This window comes from Trachypithecus francoisi, unplaced genomic scaffold, assembly GCF_009764315.1.
Source record: "Trachypithecus francoisi isolate TF-2019V2 unplaced genomic scaffold, Tfra_2.0 Lachesis_group9, whole genome shotgun sequence".
Taxonomy (NCBI): Eukaryota; Metazoa; Chordata; class Mammalia; order Primates; family Cercopithecidae; genus Trachypithecus; species Trachypithecus francoisi.
Genome location: NW_022681474.1, coordinates 11,071,368 through 11,087,945, shown reverse-complemented (window position 1 = coordinate 11,087,945; position 16,578 = coordinate 11,071,368). Strand labels below are relative to the sequence as shown.

General features: G+C 48.3%; 1 long non-coding RNA gene across 1 annotated transcript; it reads left to right on the top strand.

Moving 5' to 3' along the window:
- The first annotated feature begins 9,810 nt into the window (after window positions 1–9,810).
- On the top strand, window positions 9,811–14,535 carry LOC117082012. Its single transcript, XR_004436418.1, has 3 exons — window positions 9,811–9,936; window positions 11,130–11,242; window positions 13,776–14,535. It is a non-coding gene; the product is annotated as an uncharacterized LOC117082012 (long non-coding RNA).
- The last annotated feature ends 2,043 nt before the right edge of the window (window positions 14,536–16,578 follow it).

The window sequence follows — 16,578 nt, the reverse complement described above, 5'->3', positions numbered from 1 at the left end:
TGTTTCATGGACGTATGTTTTCACGTTAGCGGGGTACATATGTAGGAGTGTGATTGCTGGATTACATGGTCAGACTTGCCCTTTTTCAAACTCTCTCTGTACTGGCATATAAACTTCCTCAAATCTCTCCCATCTAATGGAAGTAGGTCAAACCTTGAATTTTTAGCCACTCCCCAACTCCCTCGTGTCCCTGTTCTTTCTTCTCAGAGAATCCCAACGTCCCGCCTCCACCTCCTTGCTTCTGACTGCCTCTTCCACTCAGCCCACACTTGCAGAATGAGGACTGCGCCGACTACACATTGGACCTCTGCTTCCACCAGGCCTCCTCGATAGTTCAGCTAAGAGCTGTGCAGTGAGTCTCCTGACCTTTTATGGCACTTGACGCTGGTCACCACTCCCTGAGGACGGAGACCAAGGCCCTGCCAGTGCCTCCCTGTATTGCTCACCCTTTACCTCCTCCCATGTGGTTTTCTCTCCTTGCCCTGGCCTTGGGTTTCTTCTGTGACTCACCCATATTTGAATCTCAGCCAGTCTTTCTCACCAAACCTCAGATCTGTATCCAAGTGCCTGTTAGACATCATCCCCTGACTGTCCCCTTTGCACCTCAAACACATGTCCCAAACTTAACTCACTTCTTCCCTTTCAAGCTCTCCTGCTAAACGCTCTTGAATTGGGGAAAGCATCATCTATTCAGTCATCTAACTCAAACCCAAGAATCCCCTCGACTCCTCACTATCTAGATCCAGCCTGTAGTTGAGGACTGCCAGTTCTGTTTCTTTTCCATCTTTCATGATAGCGCCGTGGAGCGCCTTCATTGCTGAGCCCTCATCTCCTGGGAGTAGGCCCGTGGGCTCCCCCTGGTCTCCCTGCATTAAACCTTGCACCCCTCTCGTCTTCCAAGGCAATGCCTCAGCTGTTCAAGCCACTCCCATATACACAATCCTTACCGTGTCTAGACTCCTGCTTGGAAGCTGGGGCGTTCTCACTGCCCTCACTGAGCCGCGCCTTCCCCTTAGGTTCCTGTGGTGGGAGCGTTGGCAGTGACTTCTGCTCACGCTCTCCCCGCGGCCTAGAGAATTGCCCCTTCCCTTATTCTCCTTCCAACACGTATCCTGGGCCTGCTGAGTTGCTACTCATGCGAGGTTTATTGGCACCACAAGCCCCATAATTGAGAAACAACAGTCCCCAGCTGCATACCTCCCCCGCGGAAACTACATTTAACTTTTTATCTGGCCTGCTGCTGGTCTCTGCCTCCATGCTTATAAATACATCATCGTGAGGCTCCTTCCTTCTCTTCCTAAGCAGATGTCTCGGAAGAAGAGGCTGTACTTACTTTCCACCTCCCTCGTCTCAATTCACTCTTTAACTCGCTACAACTGAAGGAGTAAATCCAGAAAATGATGGCATTGACTTGGGGAAATAGGGAACCCAAAGTAGGAGAGAGGAAAGCAGTTCCCAAGGTGATGATGGAAGAAGTCTTGGTCCATAGCCATACAGGAGCCTGGAGAACTCGTGGTCCACATGGGAGCAGGAAGATAAGAGGCTTTCCAAAGTTGTAAAATAATAATTAACCATGATATACAACTGACTCAGCTGAGACGAATACACAAAATGCCATATCATATAAATACTGATTACGGCTTTGCTTTTTAATGTTGCCTTAGGCCTAACTTGAAAGAATGAATAGGAGGGTGGGGTGTGGGGTGTGGGGTGTGGGGTGTGGGGTGTGGGGTGGGTGGGCGGGGGGTGGGCATGGGAAGGCCAAACTTTTGTTTCTTTTTTTTTCTTTTTTTGAGACGGAGTCTCTCTCTTGTCGCCCAGGCTGGAGTGCAGAGGCGCGATCTCGGCTCACTACAACCTCTGCCTCCCGGGTTCACACCATTCTCCTGCCTCAGCCTCTTGAGTAGCTGGGACTACAGGCGTGCACCACCACTTTCGGCTAATTTTTGTATTTTTAGTAGAGATGGGGTTTCGCCAGGCTGGTTCCGAACTCCTGATCTCAGGTGATCCAACCACCTCAGCCTCCCAAAGTGCTGGGATTACAGGCATGAGCCACCATGCCCAGCCCACTCTTCTGTTTTCCAGGAAGTCGGTGGATTGTCCAACGTTCTCTGTCTCTCCTGTGCTGGAGCGCTGCGCTGGATCCTGTGTCTTAATCTTCTTGATTTCCTCTCTAGTTTTGGTGGAGCTTGTCTTGAAGTAGTTTCCTAAGAAAAGATACAGGGGAGATACAGTTTGTTAGGCCATGCGTGTCTGAAAAATCTTCATTCTGCATTTTTCTTTTTCTATTTTTCTTTTGAGACAGGGTCTCCATTGCCCAGGCTGGAGTGCAGTGGCGCGGTCATAGTTCACTGCAACCTTGAACTAGGAGGCTGAAGCCATCCTCCCACCTCAGCCTCTAGAGTAACTGGGACCACAGGCACTCGCCACCATCCACAAAAATCATAATTCTGTCATGCTGAATTGCTAGTTTGACTAAATGTGGACTTCTTGATTAAAACCCATTTTCCCTCAGAATTTTGGGGGCATTGCTACATTCTCATTTTCTTGTTTTGCTGTTGGTAAAGTCAGTGTCCTTCTTGCTGACCTGTTTTTCTTCTCTCTGGAAGGTTCTGGAACCACTGTCTGGAAGTTTCACGATTATGCCGTGGACCTCTTCTCATTCAGCATGGTGGGCATTGGGGATGAACCCTCTTTTTTTTTTTTTTTTTTGAGACGGAAACTCACTCTGTCGCCCAGGCTGGAGTGCAGTGGTGTGATCTCGGCTCACTGCAACCTCCACCTCCCAGCTTCAAGCAATTCTCCTGCCTCGGCCTCCCAAGTAGGTGGGATTACTGTCATGTGCATCATGCCTGGCAAATTTTTGTATTTTTAGTAGAGACAGGGTTTCACTATGTTGGCCAGGCTGATCTGGAACTCCTGACCTCAAGTGAACCGCCTGCCTCGGCCTCCCAAAGTGCTGGGATTACAGGCATGAGCCACTGTGCCTGGCCAGGGGATGTACTCTTTCAATCTAGAAACTCGAATCCTTCGATTCTGGAAATGTTTCTCATAATATTTCTTTAATAATTTACCCTCCTTCCTTCACTGTATTTCTCTTTCTGGGACTTTTACTAGTTAGTTTCTTTTTGGGTTGGTCTCTCTCTTTTCTCTTTTATTGGCCAAGCCCTGATCTAAGGCACTAAGGTATAGAGGTGGTTGAGTCCTGACCAGAGCCTTAAGGGTCTAGATTTATGTAAATGATGGAGCTGTACACGTTACTTTATTTATAGCAAGATATTGTAAAGATTTTGAAATGTCAAGATTATTAAGTTCATAGTTCACTGTAACCTCGAACTCCTCGGCTCAAGCAGTCCTCCCACCTCAGCCTCCAGAGTAGCTGGGACTACAGGCACATCCCACCATGCTCAGCTAATTTTTGTATTTTCTGTCGGACAGGGTTTCACCATATTGCCTAGGCTTGTCTCGAGCTCCTGGACTCAAGCAATCCTCCTGCCTTGACCTCCCCCTCCCAAAGGGTGGGGATTACAGGTACTGAGCCACTGCACCTGGTCAATATATTTTTAAACATGGTCTTAGGGTATCATCAAGCTGCAGATTTGATAATAGTTGGGTCTTTTTATTTAGTAACCACCCTTTTTTTCCTCCTCTGTACTCACACAGTAGTTAAATACCTCCTATTAAATCTCTATTATCCTCTTCTCTTCCTGTTGCATTTTTCTCCCACAACTTAAGTCTCAAGTCTAAGCAGTGAACATATAAGGTTTCAGATAAGCTAAGACAGTGTCTCTCCATGGATGGGTTCGTGACAAACCCATGTGGGTCCCTGGCTTGCTGAAACCAGGTTTCACATGAGGGGAGGAAGTGGGTTGACAAGAAGGGGGTTGCTAAGGGAACTTTATTACTCATTTCTCTTGGAAAAAAGCAGAAGGAACAAATGGAATAAAAGTCTGATAATTTGGCAGACGTGCTTTGCAGTTACTTGCAATACTGTACTTAGGTTCAGAATAAGGAACTAAGTAACAATCATTGATGCTGAGTCGCTTCAGAATTAAGCTGATGGTGACAATAAACTCTCCCGGATGACTGCTGTATACATAGGTATTGTATGAGGGTGCAACTGGATTAAGTCATTCTGAACTGAATTTTGCATAATTATTACCAAAATTTGGATTGAAAAGTAAGTTTACAGTTGGTATTCCTATTTAATTTTAGTTTTTGTCAAAATAATATATGTACATAATTATAAAATCAACTAAGTTCTTCAAATACTCATAAATCAGAACAGCACTCTGCCTCCACCAGTCTCGTTCTCCAAAGGGAAACACGTTCAGCTCTTGTTTTGTTTTGTTTTTTGGGGTTTTTTTTTTTGCGGTTTTTTGTTTTATTTTGTTTTTGTTTTTGTTTTGAGACAGAGTTTTGCTTTTGTCGCCCAGGCTTGAATTCCTGGGCTCAAGTGATCCTCGCCACTTGGCCTCCCAAAGTGCAAGGGATTACAGGTGTGAGCCACCATACCAGCCTTTAAGGGCAGTTCTGATGCCTAACACCCACTGATCCAGCTCAACAATATTGGATCACTTGAGATCAGGAGTTCAAGACCAGCCTGGCCAATAGGGTGAAACCCTGTCTCTACTAAAAATACAAAAATTAGCCTGGCATGGTGGCATGTGCCTGTAATCCCAGCTATTTGGGAGGCTGAGGTATGAGAATCCCTTCAACCTGGGAGGTGGAGGCTGCAGTGAGCCGAGATTGTGCCGCTGCACTCTAGCCTGGGTGACGGAGTGAAACTCTATCTCGAAAAGAAAAAAGGCTCTGATGCCTTGTGGCCTTCACAGTGGACACTGGCATATAAAGCTTATGAACACCTTCACCCTTGCAAGGAGGAGGATACGGAATCTTCACATTCTGCTGCATGGCACCAATTGTGCTATTTTAACAACAATGACTGTGCAGAAATGAAGCCAGTGCTTTTTTCCTCCAAGCCTTTGGACAAAGCATGTTTTATGACAAAAATAATCCTTCTGGCTCACATGTCCTCTCAGGCTTCCCACTGCTCTCCCACACAGCCTCTCGCTCCGAGAAGCGAGTCCCTCCCGCTAATGACAGTTCTTCAGGCAGACCCGGAACTTGTTTCCAGAGACTGAAATAACATTTCCGATGGGGGTGGTGCCGCCAGATTTGCTGAGCTGTTTGGTGGCCCGTAGTGAGCTGATCTGTGTTGGATAAATTATCTTCCCTGGGCGTGACGGGAAGGAGAGGCTCAAGGCGGAACTTCTTTTTGAGACAAATGAATTTGGAAATATTAGATAAGGAGGAAATAGTGGTATAACTTGTTTTTTCTAGTACTGAAAGATGCCACCTCTGTACTTTAACTACGTAAGTAAGAAACATTCAGGAAAGTATATATTTTTATAGCATTGAAGTTAACCATTGAAGAGGGATTTATTAAGTGCTTACTATTAGGCAGTATGAGAATTTGTTTAAAGTATTAGATACCCCAAAATCCTATTCAAAAAGACACAAATATGATTCTAAAATATGTAAACAACAATGCTAGTAAACAAATGAAGGTATAATATAATTTGGCCCAAGAAACCCGCACATTCAGAGCTTAGAGAAAATATATTATTTTTCCCCCTTTCTGGCTTTTACAGCCTTATTAAAACAAACAAAAAAAATTCTGGTGACTGAGGATTCACATTAAAAAACAAAAGAAAAAAAAATTTTAATTCCAAAGCACAAACCCCTCACTGAAGCCACTGAACTCTAATCCACACCAAAACTTCAAAAGTTAACACTGGCTCGCACGTTTGCCCGATCCTTGAGCGGCAGAGCGACTCACCGTCTGCAGCCAGGCCTAGACGGCACCGCTGGTCCTAAGTCCCTCAGCCTTCAGGTCTCAGTCTACCCAGCCCGAGACGACCGCTGTGCGTCCTCCATCAGACAGCAAAGCCACGACTTTGTGCCCACCTACAGAACTTCAGTGAATCTTGGGAATCTGAAATCATTCATTTTATTTAGCAAAGTGTTTTCAGTTCCTTCAGGATTGGTGCTTGTCTAAACCATCTGCTCTGAGTGAGTTGTAAGGACTCAGGTACCAAGCACCTTAAACACCCCAGGCTCAGGGGGTTTTGAACAGGCCCTGCAGGCCGGCGGAGGCCCTCTCCTCCTCCCCAGACAGCAGCGCTGTGGACCTCGCTGAGCTGGTGACCCGTCATCCCCAGCCCTTCTCCGGGAAACCCCTTCTGTAGCAAACACATTTCTCACTTCCCCAGCACCTAAGTGCCATCATTCTGTCTGATGAGATGAAAGTGGAAATATCTCCATCTTCTGGGGAAAGCTTTCATTTTCTTGGTAAAAGGAAAAACGCTGCTGCTGCGACTTCTGTGTCCCCGGCTTCAACCTTGAACTGGGGCCCGGTGCCTGAAGATGCAGGGGAGGGCTCAGACCGTGAGCAACTCCAGCTCACTGCAGTGGGGGGAATAGAACATTATCCGGCCTCTGCACCAGTCCTGGAGAAGTCAAGCTCTGCACCAGTCCCGGAGAAGTCAAGCTCACCTTGACTTCTACAAGAAAAAGAAATCCCTTTTTGTTAAGTCACGGTAAGTTGGGGTTTCTGTTACTTAAAAGCCGTATGCCTGCCGGGTGCAGTGGCTCACACCTGTAGTCCCAGCACTTTGGGAGGCCGAGGCGGGCGAATCACTTGAGGTCGGGAGTTCAAGACCAGCCTGGCTAACATGGAGAAACCCTGTCTCTCCTAAAAATACAAAATTAGCCAGGCGTGGTGGCGCATGCCTGTAATCCCAGCTACTTGGGAGACTGAGGCAGGAGAATCACTTGAACCCAGGAGGCAGAAGTTGCGGTGAGCCAAGATCGCACCATTGCACTCTAGCCTGGGCAACAAGAATGAAACTCCATCTCAGAAACAAACAAAAAACAGACCTACACCTAACGGATAGGGAATTTGGTATCTGAAAGCCAGTGGTGCCAGGGAACACACTAATGTATGGCGTTGGCTAAGAGGAGGTCCAGTGGTGGGGCAGGGACCCAATTCCTTCAGCCTGGAAAATCAGGGTCCTACTTGATGGTAAATGATCAGTTGCATGCTCACCTGTTGTGAGACCTAGAGACTAAAGCTGTAGCATAAAACAGTGGTTCCCAAACCTTTCTGCACCAGGGACCAATTTTGTAGAAGACAGTTTCCCACGTACCAGGGTTGAGGGACGGTCTGGGGATGATTCAGGCGCATTACATTTATTGTGCACTTTATTTCTATTATGATTACATTGTAATATGCAATGAAATAATTAAACAACTCACCATAATGTAGAATCAGTGGCAGCCCTGAGCTTGTTTTCCTGCAACTAGGGCCAGCCTCCAGGAGACAGAAGAGGAGGGAGGCAGGTCACCAGGGCCAGCCTCCAGGAGACAGAAGAGGAGGTGGGCAGGTCACCAGGGCCAGCCTTTGGGAGAGGGAAGGTGTTAGGTTGGATGATGTGTGGAGAGAAGGCCTTTGCTATGGCTGCTCAAGCATGCGACTAAATAGAATAGACCAGGAATTTACAACTGTGTAAGGTAATTACATTGTCCCAGAAACCAAAGGGTGCAGTGGCTCACTCCTGTAATCCCAGCACCTTGGGAGACCAAGGTGGGAGGATCCGTTGAGCCCAGGAGTTTGAAACCAGCCTGAGCAACACGGTGAGAGCCCATCTCTAAAAAATAAAAATAAAATTAACTGGGTGCAGTGGCACGTGCCTGCTGTGGTCCCAGCTACGCAGGAGGCTGAGGTGGGAGGATCACCTGAGCCCCGCAGGTCGAGGCTGTAGTGAGCTATGATTGCACTGCTGCACTCCAGCCTGGCCAACAGAGTGAGACCCTATCTCAAAAACAGCAACAAAGAAGCCCTCAGGCTGGCTAGCAGTAACCCCTGTCTGTTCAGGCCATGAAGCCATCTGCAGCTCCTGAACCCATACTCAGGAACTGAATCGCAAAACCCTACATTCTCCATCAAGCATGTCCTGCCCTGGGCCCTCCTTAAATGAGGCCGTGGAGGACCCTCCCAGAGACCATGGAAGTCACTGGGAAGGTCTGACACGAGGTACCAGGCTGGCTCACCGGGGAGCTCGCTCTATCGCCAGGGCAGGGAGACCTCACTGCTCCTTTCAGCGGGATCTTGAGTGTGACTCGTTTTGTCTTCCCATCCTCTGAGTTTCTGAAGGGGGATTTTTATTGCAACGATCTATTTCCTCTTCCACCATTCCTTATTCGCTGTGTTGATGGTGGGCTACTTGTCTTTGGGCTATAGCTGGTGGGATCACGAGGCGCTCCCTCTGGACCCCAAGGGGACACCTGCATGTCATCTGGAGACGCAGGACTCGGGCAGTTGGATGCCATGGCTCGGGTGGTCTTGAGGGTGGTCCTCCAAGCCTTTGGCGGGGCAGTGTGTTATCTAGAAAGAGGTGCACTGGGGCTGACCTGGGAAAAGTCCAACCCGATTCTCATTCCCAAACCCTTTCTTGTATTTAACTTTTCAGAAACATTCCATCTGCTCTGTCTCTCAGCACCACTTTGCAGCTCATCAAGAAGACATAAGCAGACATCCACTGGGGGCGGGGAGGGGGTTCTGGGAGCGCCTAGCCTTCCGGATTAAAGAGACATATGCTGCTGCCCGAATCCCAAATGCAGCGTGATGCCTGCCACTACCGCAGCCTGGCTGCAGCCTTGGGGAAGAGGGTGCGGGAGCTACAGAGGCTGTCCTTGACATGATTCAGCCTCCAAAGCAGGATTGACTGCTGCTGCCTCCAGACCTTCCTGTTTTGTGAGAAAAACAAATCCCAATGTGTTTAAGCCTCCGTGAGTCAGGTTCTCATTTACATGTAGCCGAAAGCATTTCTGAAGTGTGCAAACACACTCGAGAGATAAGATTCTAACCCATCAGCAAAAACCATCAGGTGAGGTGGATGAACCTGTTTCAGTCAACACTGGTTTCAACTTAGTGATCTCCCCAGGGGGTGAGATTTGGGGTGCACTGAGGTGGCCTCCCTATCCAAAATAATTCCAGCAGTCCTGTTATTGATGCCTGATCTTCTACGTGCAGAGCCACACACAATCTGTGTGGTGTCTACACACACTCACACACAGCTGTTAGGAGGGGCCTGGACAGCCAGGGGTGAGGACGGCAGCACGGGAGCTTGGGACAGAAAGCCAGGCTGTGGTTTCACGCATTGCAGATCCTATATCCCAGAAGCCATTTCTTTTTCTTTTTCTTTCTTTTTTTGTTTTGTTTTGTTGTTTGTTTGGTTGGTTTGGTTTTTTGTTTTTCTTTTCTGAGTCAGAGTCTTGTCCTGTCACCCAGGCTGGAGTACAATGACACAATCTCAGTTCATTGCAACCTCTGCCACTCTGGTTCAAGCGATTCTCCGGCCTCAGCCTCCCGAGTAGCTGGGATTACAGGTGTGCACCACCATACCTAGCTAATTTTTGTATTTTTAGTAGACACAGGATTTTGCCATGTTGGCCAGGCTGGTCTTGAACTCCTGACCTCAGGTGATCTGCCTGCCTCGGCCTCCCAAAGTGTTGGAACTATAGGTGTGAGCCACCATGCCCGTTACAAATCTATTTGTAGCAGATTTAACTTTCAGAAAATTTCTCCATCTAATCCTAATCTTTCATTTTCCAGTACAGACCTCTTTCCTCTTAGCATTCTGTTCTTGATGACTTAGAAGTGTCTTTTCTCTTTATGTCATTTGCACGTCACTCCTTCCTGTCTCCGGCTTCTTCCCAGCCCTCCTCCTCCTTTGCACACAGGAAACCTCATTCTGTGGTGTGAACAGGGGGATTCCCATCTTCCTGAAACGACTTAGTCTTGAGCTGCCTGTGCCCTTCCCATCGCAGTGAATGTTGCCAGTTGGGGATGACTGGGCAGCCATGGGGAAGGTGAGCAGAGGGCAGAGGAGTCCAAGCCCCTGAGGTGGGGGTGGGAGCAGGGAGGGCTGCAGGCTCAGCTGCTGGGGCAGGAGGAGGAGAGCTAGGACCTGGGGGAGTGTGTGTGAGTGTGTGTGTGAGAGTGTGTGTGTGTGTGTGTGTGGTGGGGTCAGTGGGGAGCGGGGGAGTCTTTTATCTTTACCACTTGTTTGCCTGATTAGCCTACTTTTCTTGGTTTCTAGGGAGAGAGCAAAAAAATTTTTCTTTCTCTGAGACGGAGTAAAGCACGTGGCATCAAGAGTGCAGCAGAGAGCCAGGCGCAGTGGTTTATTCACGCTTATAAACCCAGCACTTTGGGAGTCTGAGGGCGGGGTGGGGGGTGTGGATCACCTGAGGTCAGGAGTTCGAGACCAACCTGGCCAACATGGGGAAACCTCATCTCTACTAAAAATACCAAATGAGCCAGGCGTGGTGGCACCTGCCTATAATCCTAGCTACTCGGGAGGCTGAGGCAGGAGAATCACTTGAACCTGGGAGGCGGAGGTTGCAGTGAGCCGAGATTACGCCATTGCATTCCAGCCTGAGCAACAAGAGTGAAATTCCGTCTTAAAAAAAGAAAAAGTAATGAAAAGAAAAAAAAAAAAGATTGCAACAGAAGCGCAGGGCACCCTGCGGATCCCTGCAGCCTCTCACCTTCAAACTCTGTGCTGGGATCCAACAATTCCCTTCCCATTTGACTGTCAGATCAGAAGGGTCTTTGCTAATTTCAGTCTAAATTGGGAGAAAGCTGACCTCGATTTAGCTGGAATGACAGTGATGACTAATTTGTACACCAGATTTAATAAAGCTAGCTCTTCCCCCATGGGGAGAGAAAAATGATGTGGGTTTCTTGCATCTGCACTAACTGAGATTGCTTTCTGGCAAGGGTGGAGAAATGCTAATTCTCCATACTCCCAGGAGGAGGTTCTGCTGACAGCTCCTGGACTGTCACCTGAGTTGGGGTGTGACTGGGCCAGGGATGTCCCAAGCCAACCAGCCAGGCACCTGCATGGATGGGCTCTTGACCCTTTGAGGCCACTGTGGTCTTTGAAGGAAAGTCAGTAGGTCTGGAAACAAGAGTGGTGGGGACCCCTTCCCCGTGGGGGGCCAGGAGCTCCTGTTATAAGAGCTCCAACAGGCCTCCATATTTTCTGTCCCTTTTACAGGCAAGAATTCAATTCTGGGTCCTGAGCAGGGGTTGTCCTGGTCAACAAGCAACTTCAGTTCCTTGGGACGGGACCCCAGACTTGCTGGTATGACGTCGTTGTTTCTTTACTGGGTAAGTCTCTCTCAACCCTAGAAAAGTCTGTTTACACAGAGCAGCGTGAAACAAACTCTTATTTTTGATATTTTGGGGTTACGTTTAGGTGATCTGTACGTATTTGATATTTTAAGAAGTTGCTGTTTTAAGAGAATGTGGCATATTTTAACTTGTAATTTTAAATGCAATGAATGGACCGGCCTCTTGATTACAACTAAAAATATGTAATTGGGTAATTGATATAGATTTGTGATTTAAACTCAGATATTCAACGCCAATTTATTAAGATTGTAGGCAGTATGGGAACATTTAAGAAAACCAGAAGTGCGCTATAGTTAGTTGTTAAGCACTTGAGAATGCTTGTGAGTAAATTGAAGTATTTAAAAGTATAAAGTATTAATATTATAAATGCAGTTTAAAAATTTTAAGGTTGGCCGGGCGCGGTGGCTCAAGCCTGTAATCCCAGCACTTTGGGAGGCCGAGACGGGCGGATCACGAGGTCAGGAGATCGAGACCATCCTGGCTAACACGGTGAAACCCCGACTCTACTAAAAAAAAAAAAAAAATACAAAAACTAGCCGGGCGAGGTGGCGGGCGCCTGTAGTCCCAGCTCCTCGGGAGGCTGAGGCAGGAGAACGGCGTGAACCTGGGAGGCGGAGCTTGCAGTGAGCTGAGATCCGGCCACTGCACTCCAGCCTGGGTGACAGAGCAAGACTCTGTCTCAGAAAAAAAAAAAAAAAAAAAAGAAAATTTTAAGGCAGCAGGTGCAGTGGCTCATGCCTATAATCCTAGCACTTTGGGAGGCTGAGGTGGGTGGATTGCCTGAGCTCAGGAGTTCGAGACCAGCCTGGGCAACATGGTGAAACCCCGTCTCCACTAAAATACAAAAAATTAGCCAGGCATGGTGGTGTGCGACTATAGTCGCAGCTACTCAGGAGGCTGAGACAGGAAAATTGCTTGGACCCAGGAGGTGGAGGTTGCAGTGGGCAGAGATCGCGCCACTGCATTCCAGCCTGGGTGACAGAGCAAGAATCTGTCTTAAAAAAAAAAATTCAAGGACATTTAAATAAGTAAATTTCTGAATAGGAACAGTCATCAAAGTTTTCCTTAACAATGGCGGCTCAATGTTTTCTGTATTATAAAATAAAGTTATACATGGATGGAGCCGGAGGCCATTATCCTAAGCGAACTAACACAGGAACAGAAAACCAGATACCGCATGCTCTTGCTTATCAGTGGGAGCTAAACACTGAGGACACAAGGACACAAAGGAGGGGACAACAGATACCGGGGCCTCCTTGAGGGTGGGGGGTGGGAGGAGGGTGAGGACCAGAAAGCTGCCTATCAGCTGGGCGCGGCGGCTCACACCTGACATCCCAGCACTTTGGGAGGCTGAGGCGGGCAGACCGCTTGAGCTCAGGAGTTTGAGATCAGCCTGGGCAACATACTGAAACCCCATCTCTACAAAAACTTAAAATTAGCCAGATGTGATAGTGCATGCCCGTGGCCCCAGCTATTAGGGAGGCTGAGGTGGGAGGATTGCCTGAGGTCGAGGCTGCAGTGAGCTGTGATCATGACACTGCACTCCAGCCTGGGTGACAGAGCAAAACCCTGCCTCAAATTAAAAATAATAATAATAATAATAATAATAATAAAGAAGGCTACCTATTGGGTACTATGCTTATAATTTAGGTAACAAAATAATCTCTACACTAAACCTCTGTGACATACAATTTACCTACATAACAAATCTGTACATGTATCCCTGAACCTAAAATAAAAGTTAAAAATAAATAAATGTAGGAGTGCAAAAGTCTTATTGAAAAAAAAGATAAAGTTAAGAATAAATAAATAGGCTGGGTACAGGCCGGGCGTGGTGGTTCACGCCTATAATCCCAGCACTTTGGGAGGCTGAGGCAGGCAGATCACCTGAGGTCAGGAGTTTGAGACCAGCCTGGCCAACATGGCAAAACCCCATCTCTACTAAAAATACAAAAATTAGCCGGGCGTGGTGGCACATGCCTGTAATTCCAACTACTCGGGAGGCCGAGCAGGAGAGTCGCTTGAACCTGGGGTGTAGAGGTTGCAGTGAGCCGAGATTACACCACTTCACTCCAGCCTAAGCTGGAGAAAATCTGTTTTGTTAAGCAGGAGAATCTATTTTGTTAAGCAGGAGAATCACTTAAACCTGGGAGGCGGAGGTTGCAGTGAGCTGAGAGTGTGCCACTGCTCTCCAGCCTGGGCGACAGAGCAAGACTTTGTCTCAAACAAACAAAAAACAAACAAAAAAAAGAGTAATTTGCTCCTCACATTTGGCCACTAATCAACATTGCCTACATGTTACAGGTGAGGAAACAGGTGAAGGAAGAGCATGCCCAGAGCAGAGGCCCAGCCCCACCCCAACAGCCTGGCTCTCCTGCATGGTTTAGTTTGGCCTCTAAAGCGTCCTTATTACAGGCAAAGTGCAACCCCACCACAGAGAATCCCTTTTCTCTCTGGAAGTGCGTATGTGATTAATCTGAAGTCACCATGACTTTGATTTCCTCTGCAGAAGACAGCAGCGTATTCCAGGAGCGCAATGCAGTAGAAAGCAACCACTTGGCCCTAGAGACCGAGACTAATTTCTGGGAAAGAGGCAGCCAGGCTCCTCCGCCTTACGCAGGTCATGAAGACTCAGTACACTGAGATCGAAGGTCCTCAGTTCCTAGCTAAGCAAGCCTCCAAGGACTGTGACATCCCAACCTTTGGACGAGGATGGAGGCGGGAGGAGACACAGCCTGGCCAGGAGACCTGGGGTTGGGGCTCTGCCCCTGGTCTGGCTCAGCAATCAGGGCAAGTCACCACCCTGGCTGAGGCCAGCTTTGTTGGCAGTGAAATGGGTGAACGCTGCCTCTGCTTGAATCAAGAGTTTGTCAGGATGCTGTAGGAAAAATTATATGAAGGTTCTCTGTAACATTAAAAAAAAAAAGAAAAAGAAAAAGGCCTGTTGCATATTTGTCAGGGGCTGGACTTTCTGAGAGCAGGCAGATAGGGAACAGATGAGCATGCTTGAGGGCTCTGGTGTCTTCAGGGCCTCTGTCACCCGTGTGACACTGTCCTTGGCTCAGCCGGCTGTGGAGGCCCCAAGTGACACTGTGAACAGCTGGCAAGAGACTTCCCCTGACTCTGCAGCCTCCCTGTGACTTCTCATCCCTTGTGAAGGAAGGGGTGGCTGCCTGACCTGTTGGCCCTGGGCACTGTCCTGCTCCCCTGGTTGTGGAGCTGCCAGGACGGCGGGACAATCAACACAATGCTCCTCTTCTTCTGTCGGGGACTTCGCCGCAGAGAAGAAAAGAGCCTCTCCCTAGAGAGAAGTCCTGATGTCTGAAACTTCGGCTGAGTGGAGGAGAAAGGATAACTCATCACATTTCCCCAGAGCCAGGGCAGCACGTAGGAGTTGCGTTTTGAGGGGAGGATGATCCAGGAGAGAAAGGGTGCGCACAGCACACCAGCTGTCCTAGGGCCGGGCCGGGCCAGGCGGACCATGGGGCCCTGGGGAGCCCCTTGCCCCCACCAGCAGCCTGCTGCTGTGTGCGCCTCCTCCCAGGTGTTCAGCTTGGCTTTAACCTAGCAGTTGCTGGTGGGGGGCTGTGCAGATGGAATTAAGGTCCCCATGAGCTGATCGCAAGATGGGAGACTGCTGGGGTCCTGAGTCCTTTAAGGCAGGGAGCTTTCTCCTGCAGGACCCAGAAGAAGACATCAGTGTTCAAAGCACGAGAAAGATCCAACCTGCCCTTGCCCCTGTGGAAAGAGGAGCCAGGTGGCATGGAACAAGGGTGGCTTCTAGAAGTGACTCCGCTGACAGCCAGTGAGGAAATGGGAACCCTAATCCCACTCCACAGGAACTGAATTCTGCCAGCAAGGAGGAGCTGGGAAGTGGAGTTTTCTCCAGAGGTTTCCGATGAGAACTCAGCCAATTAGCACCTCAATCTCCGCTGGGTGAGGTCTGTGCAGAGCCACAGCCAGGCAGTGTGACTTCTAACCTTCAGAATCGGGAGCTAATGAAGGGGTGGGGCTTAAACCACAAAATTTGTGTGTGTATGTGTGTTTTAAAGAACACTACATAGCAATAGAAAATAAACAAACATCCCCTCCATTAAACTGCACATTTATTGAAAGGTCAGTAGATGTAAATTAGCATATCTGTCTCTTCCTTCCTGAAAGCATTTTTGTTTGTTTGTTTGTTTGTTTTAGAAACACAGTCTTACTCTGTTGCCCAGGCTAGAGTGCAGTGGGGTGATCTCGGCTCACTGCAACCTCCACCTCCCTGGTTCAAGTGATTCTCCTGCCCCAGCCTCCTGAGTAGCTGGGACTACAGGTACGCACCACCACGCCTGGCTAGTTTTTGTATTTTTAGTAGAAACAGGATTTCACCACGTTAGCTAGGTTGCTCTTGAACTCCTGACCTCAGGTGATCTGCCTGCCTTGGCCTCCCAAAGTGCTGGGATTACAAACACGAGCCACCGTGCCGGACCTGAAAGCATTTATTTTGAAACAATTTCAAACTGAAAAACACCTCTATCTCCTTCTCCTACACTGACCAGTTGTCTATGTATTTGCTAAATAATTCTGTGTGTGTGTCACGTGCAAGTGCATATTTTTTTCTGAGCCATCTGAGCCCATTTATCCCTACAAATGAACATCAAGCCCATGTACTCCTACAAAGAAAGATATTCACTTATATAAGCACATAAAAAATTCAACCTTGATGAAATGTCTATTCTATAGACCTAATCTGAAGTATGAATATGCCCACTTTACAGATGGACAAACTAAGGTAGAAAAGTTACATGCCTTACCCAAAGCCACACAGATGGTAAATGGCAAAACCAGGTTTCACTTTGAAATCCCGGGCTCTTTTCCTGGTGTTCCATCTGTTTCAACTGGGGTCCAGTCGGAACAAGAGAAACCACTCTGGGTGTTTCGAAGAGCAGAGATTTAATAATATAGGAAGCCCTGTAAGTGTGGGAAGCCACAGCCACTCCTTTGGGGGACTCAGAGAGGGGAATGGTGTCACCCAACAGTCCAAGAATGTGCTCAGCACCCCAGCTCTCAAAGCTTCAGGAAGGGGGTGCCCCCTCCAGCTGCTGCTGAGCAGGAGCCCAGGAGCGGCCTCCTGCACCCCGGGCTGACCTGCCGGAGCCTGGAGTCACAGCCTCCCATCACTGCTCGAGCGAAGTGGAGGTCCGAAATCACAGCCTCGCCGTCAGCTACTGGGGGACCTGCATGAGTCACTTAGCCTCTGAATGCCTCGTTCCTCTGTAAAATGGGGCATCTGGTTTAGATGAGCTGTAAGATTCATTCCAGTTCTGAAA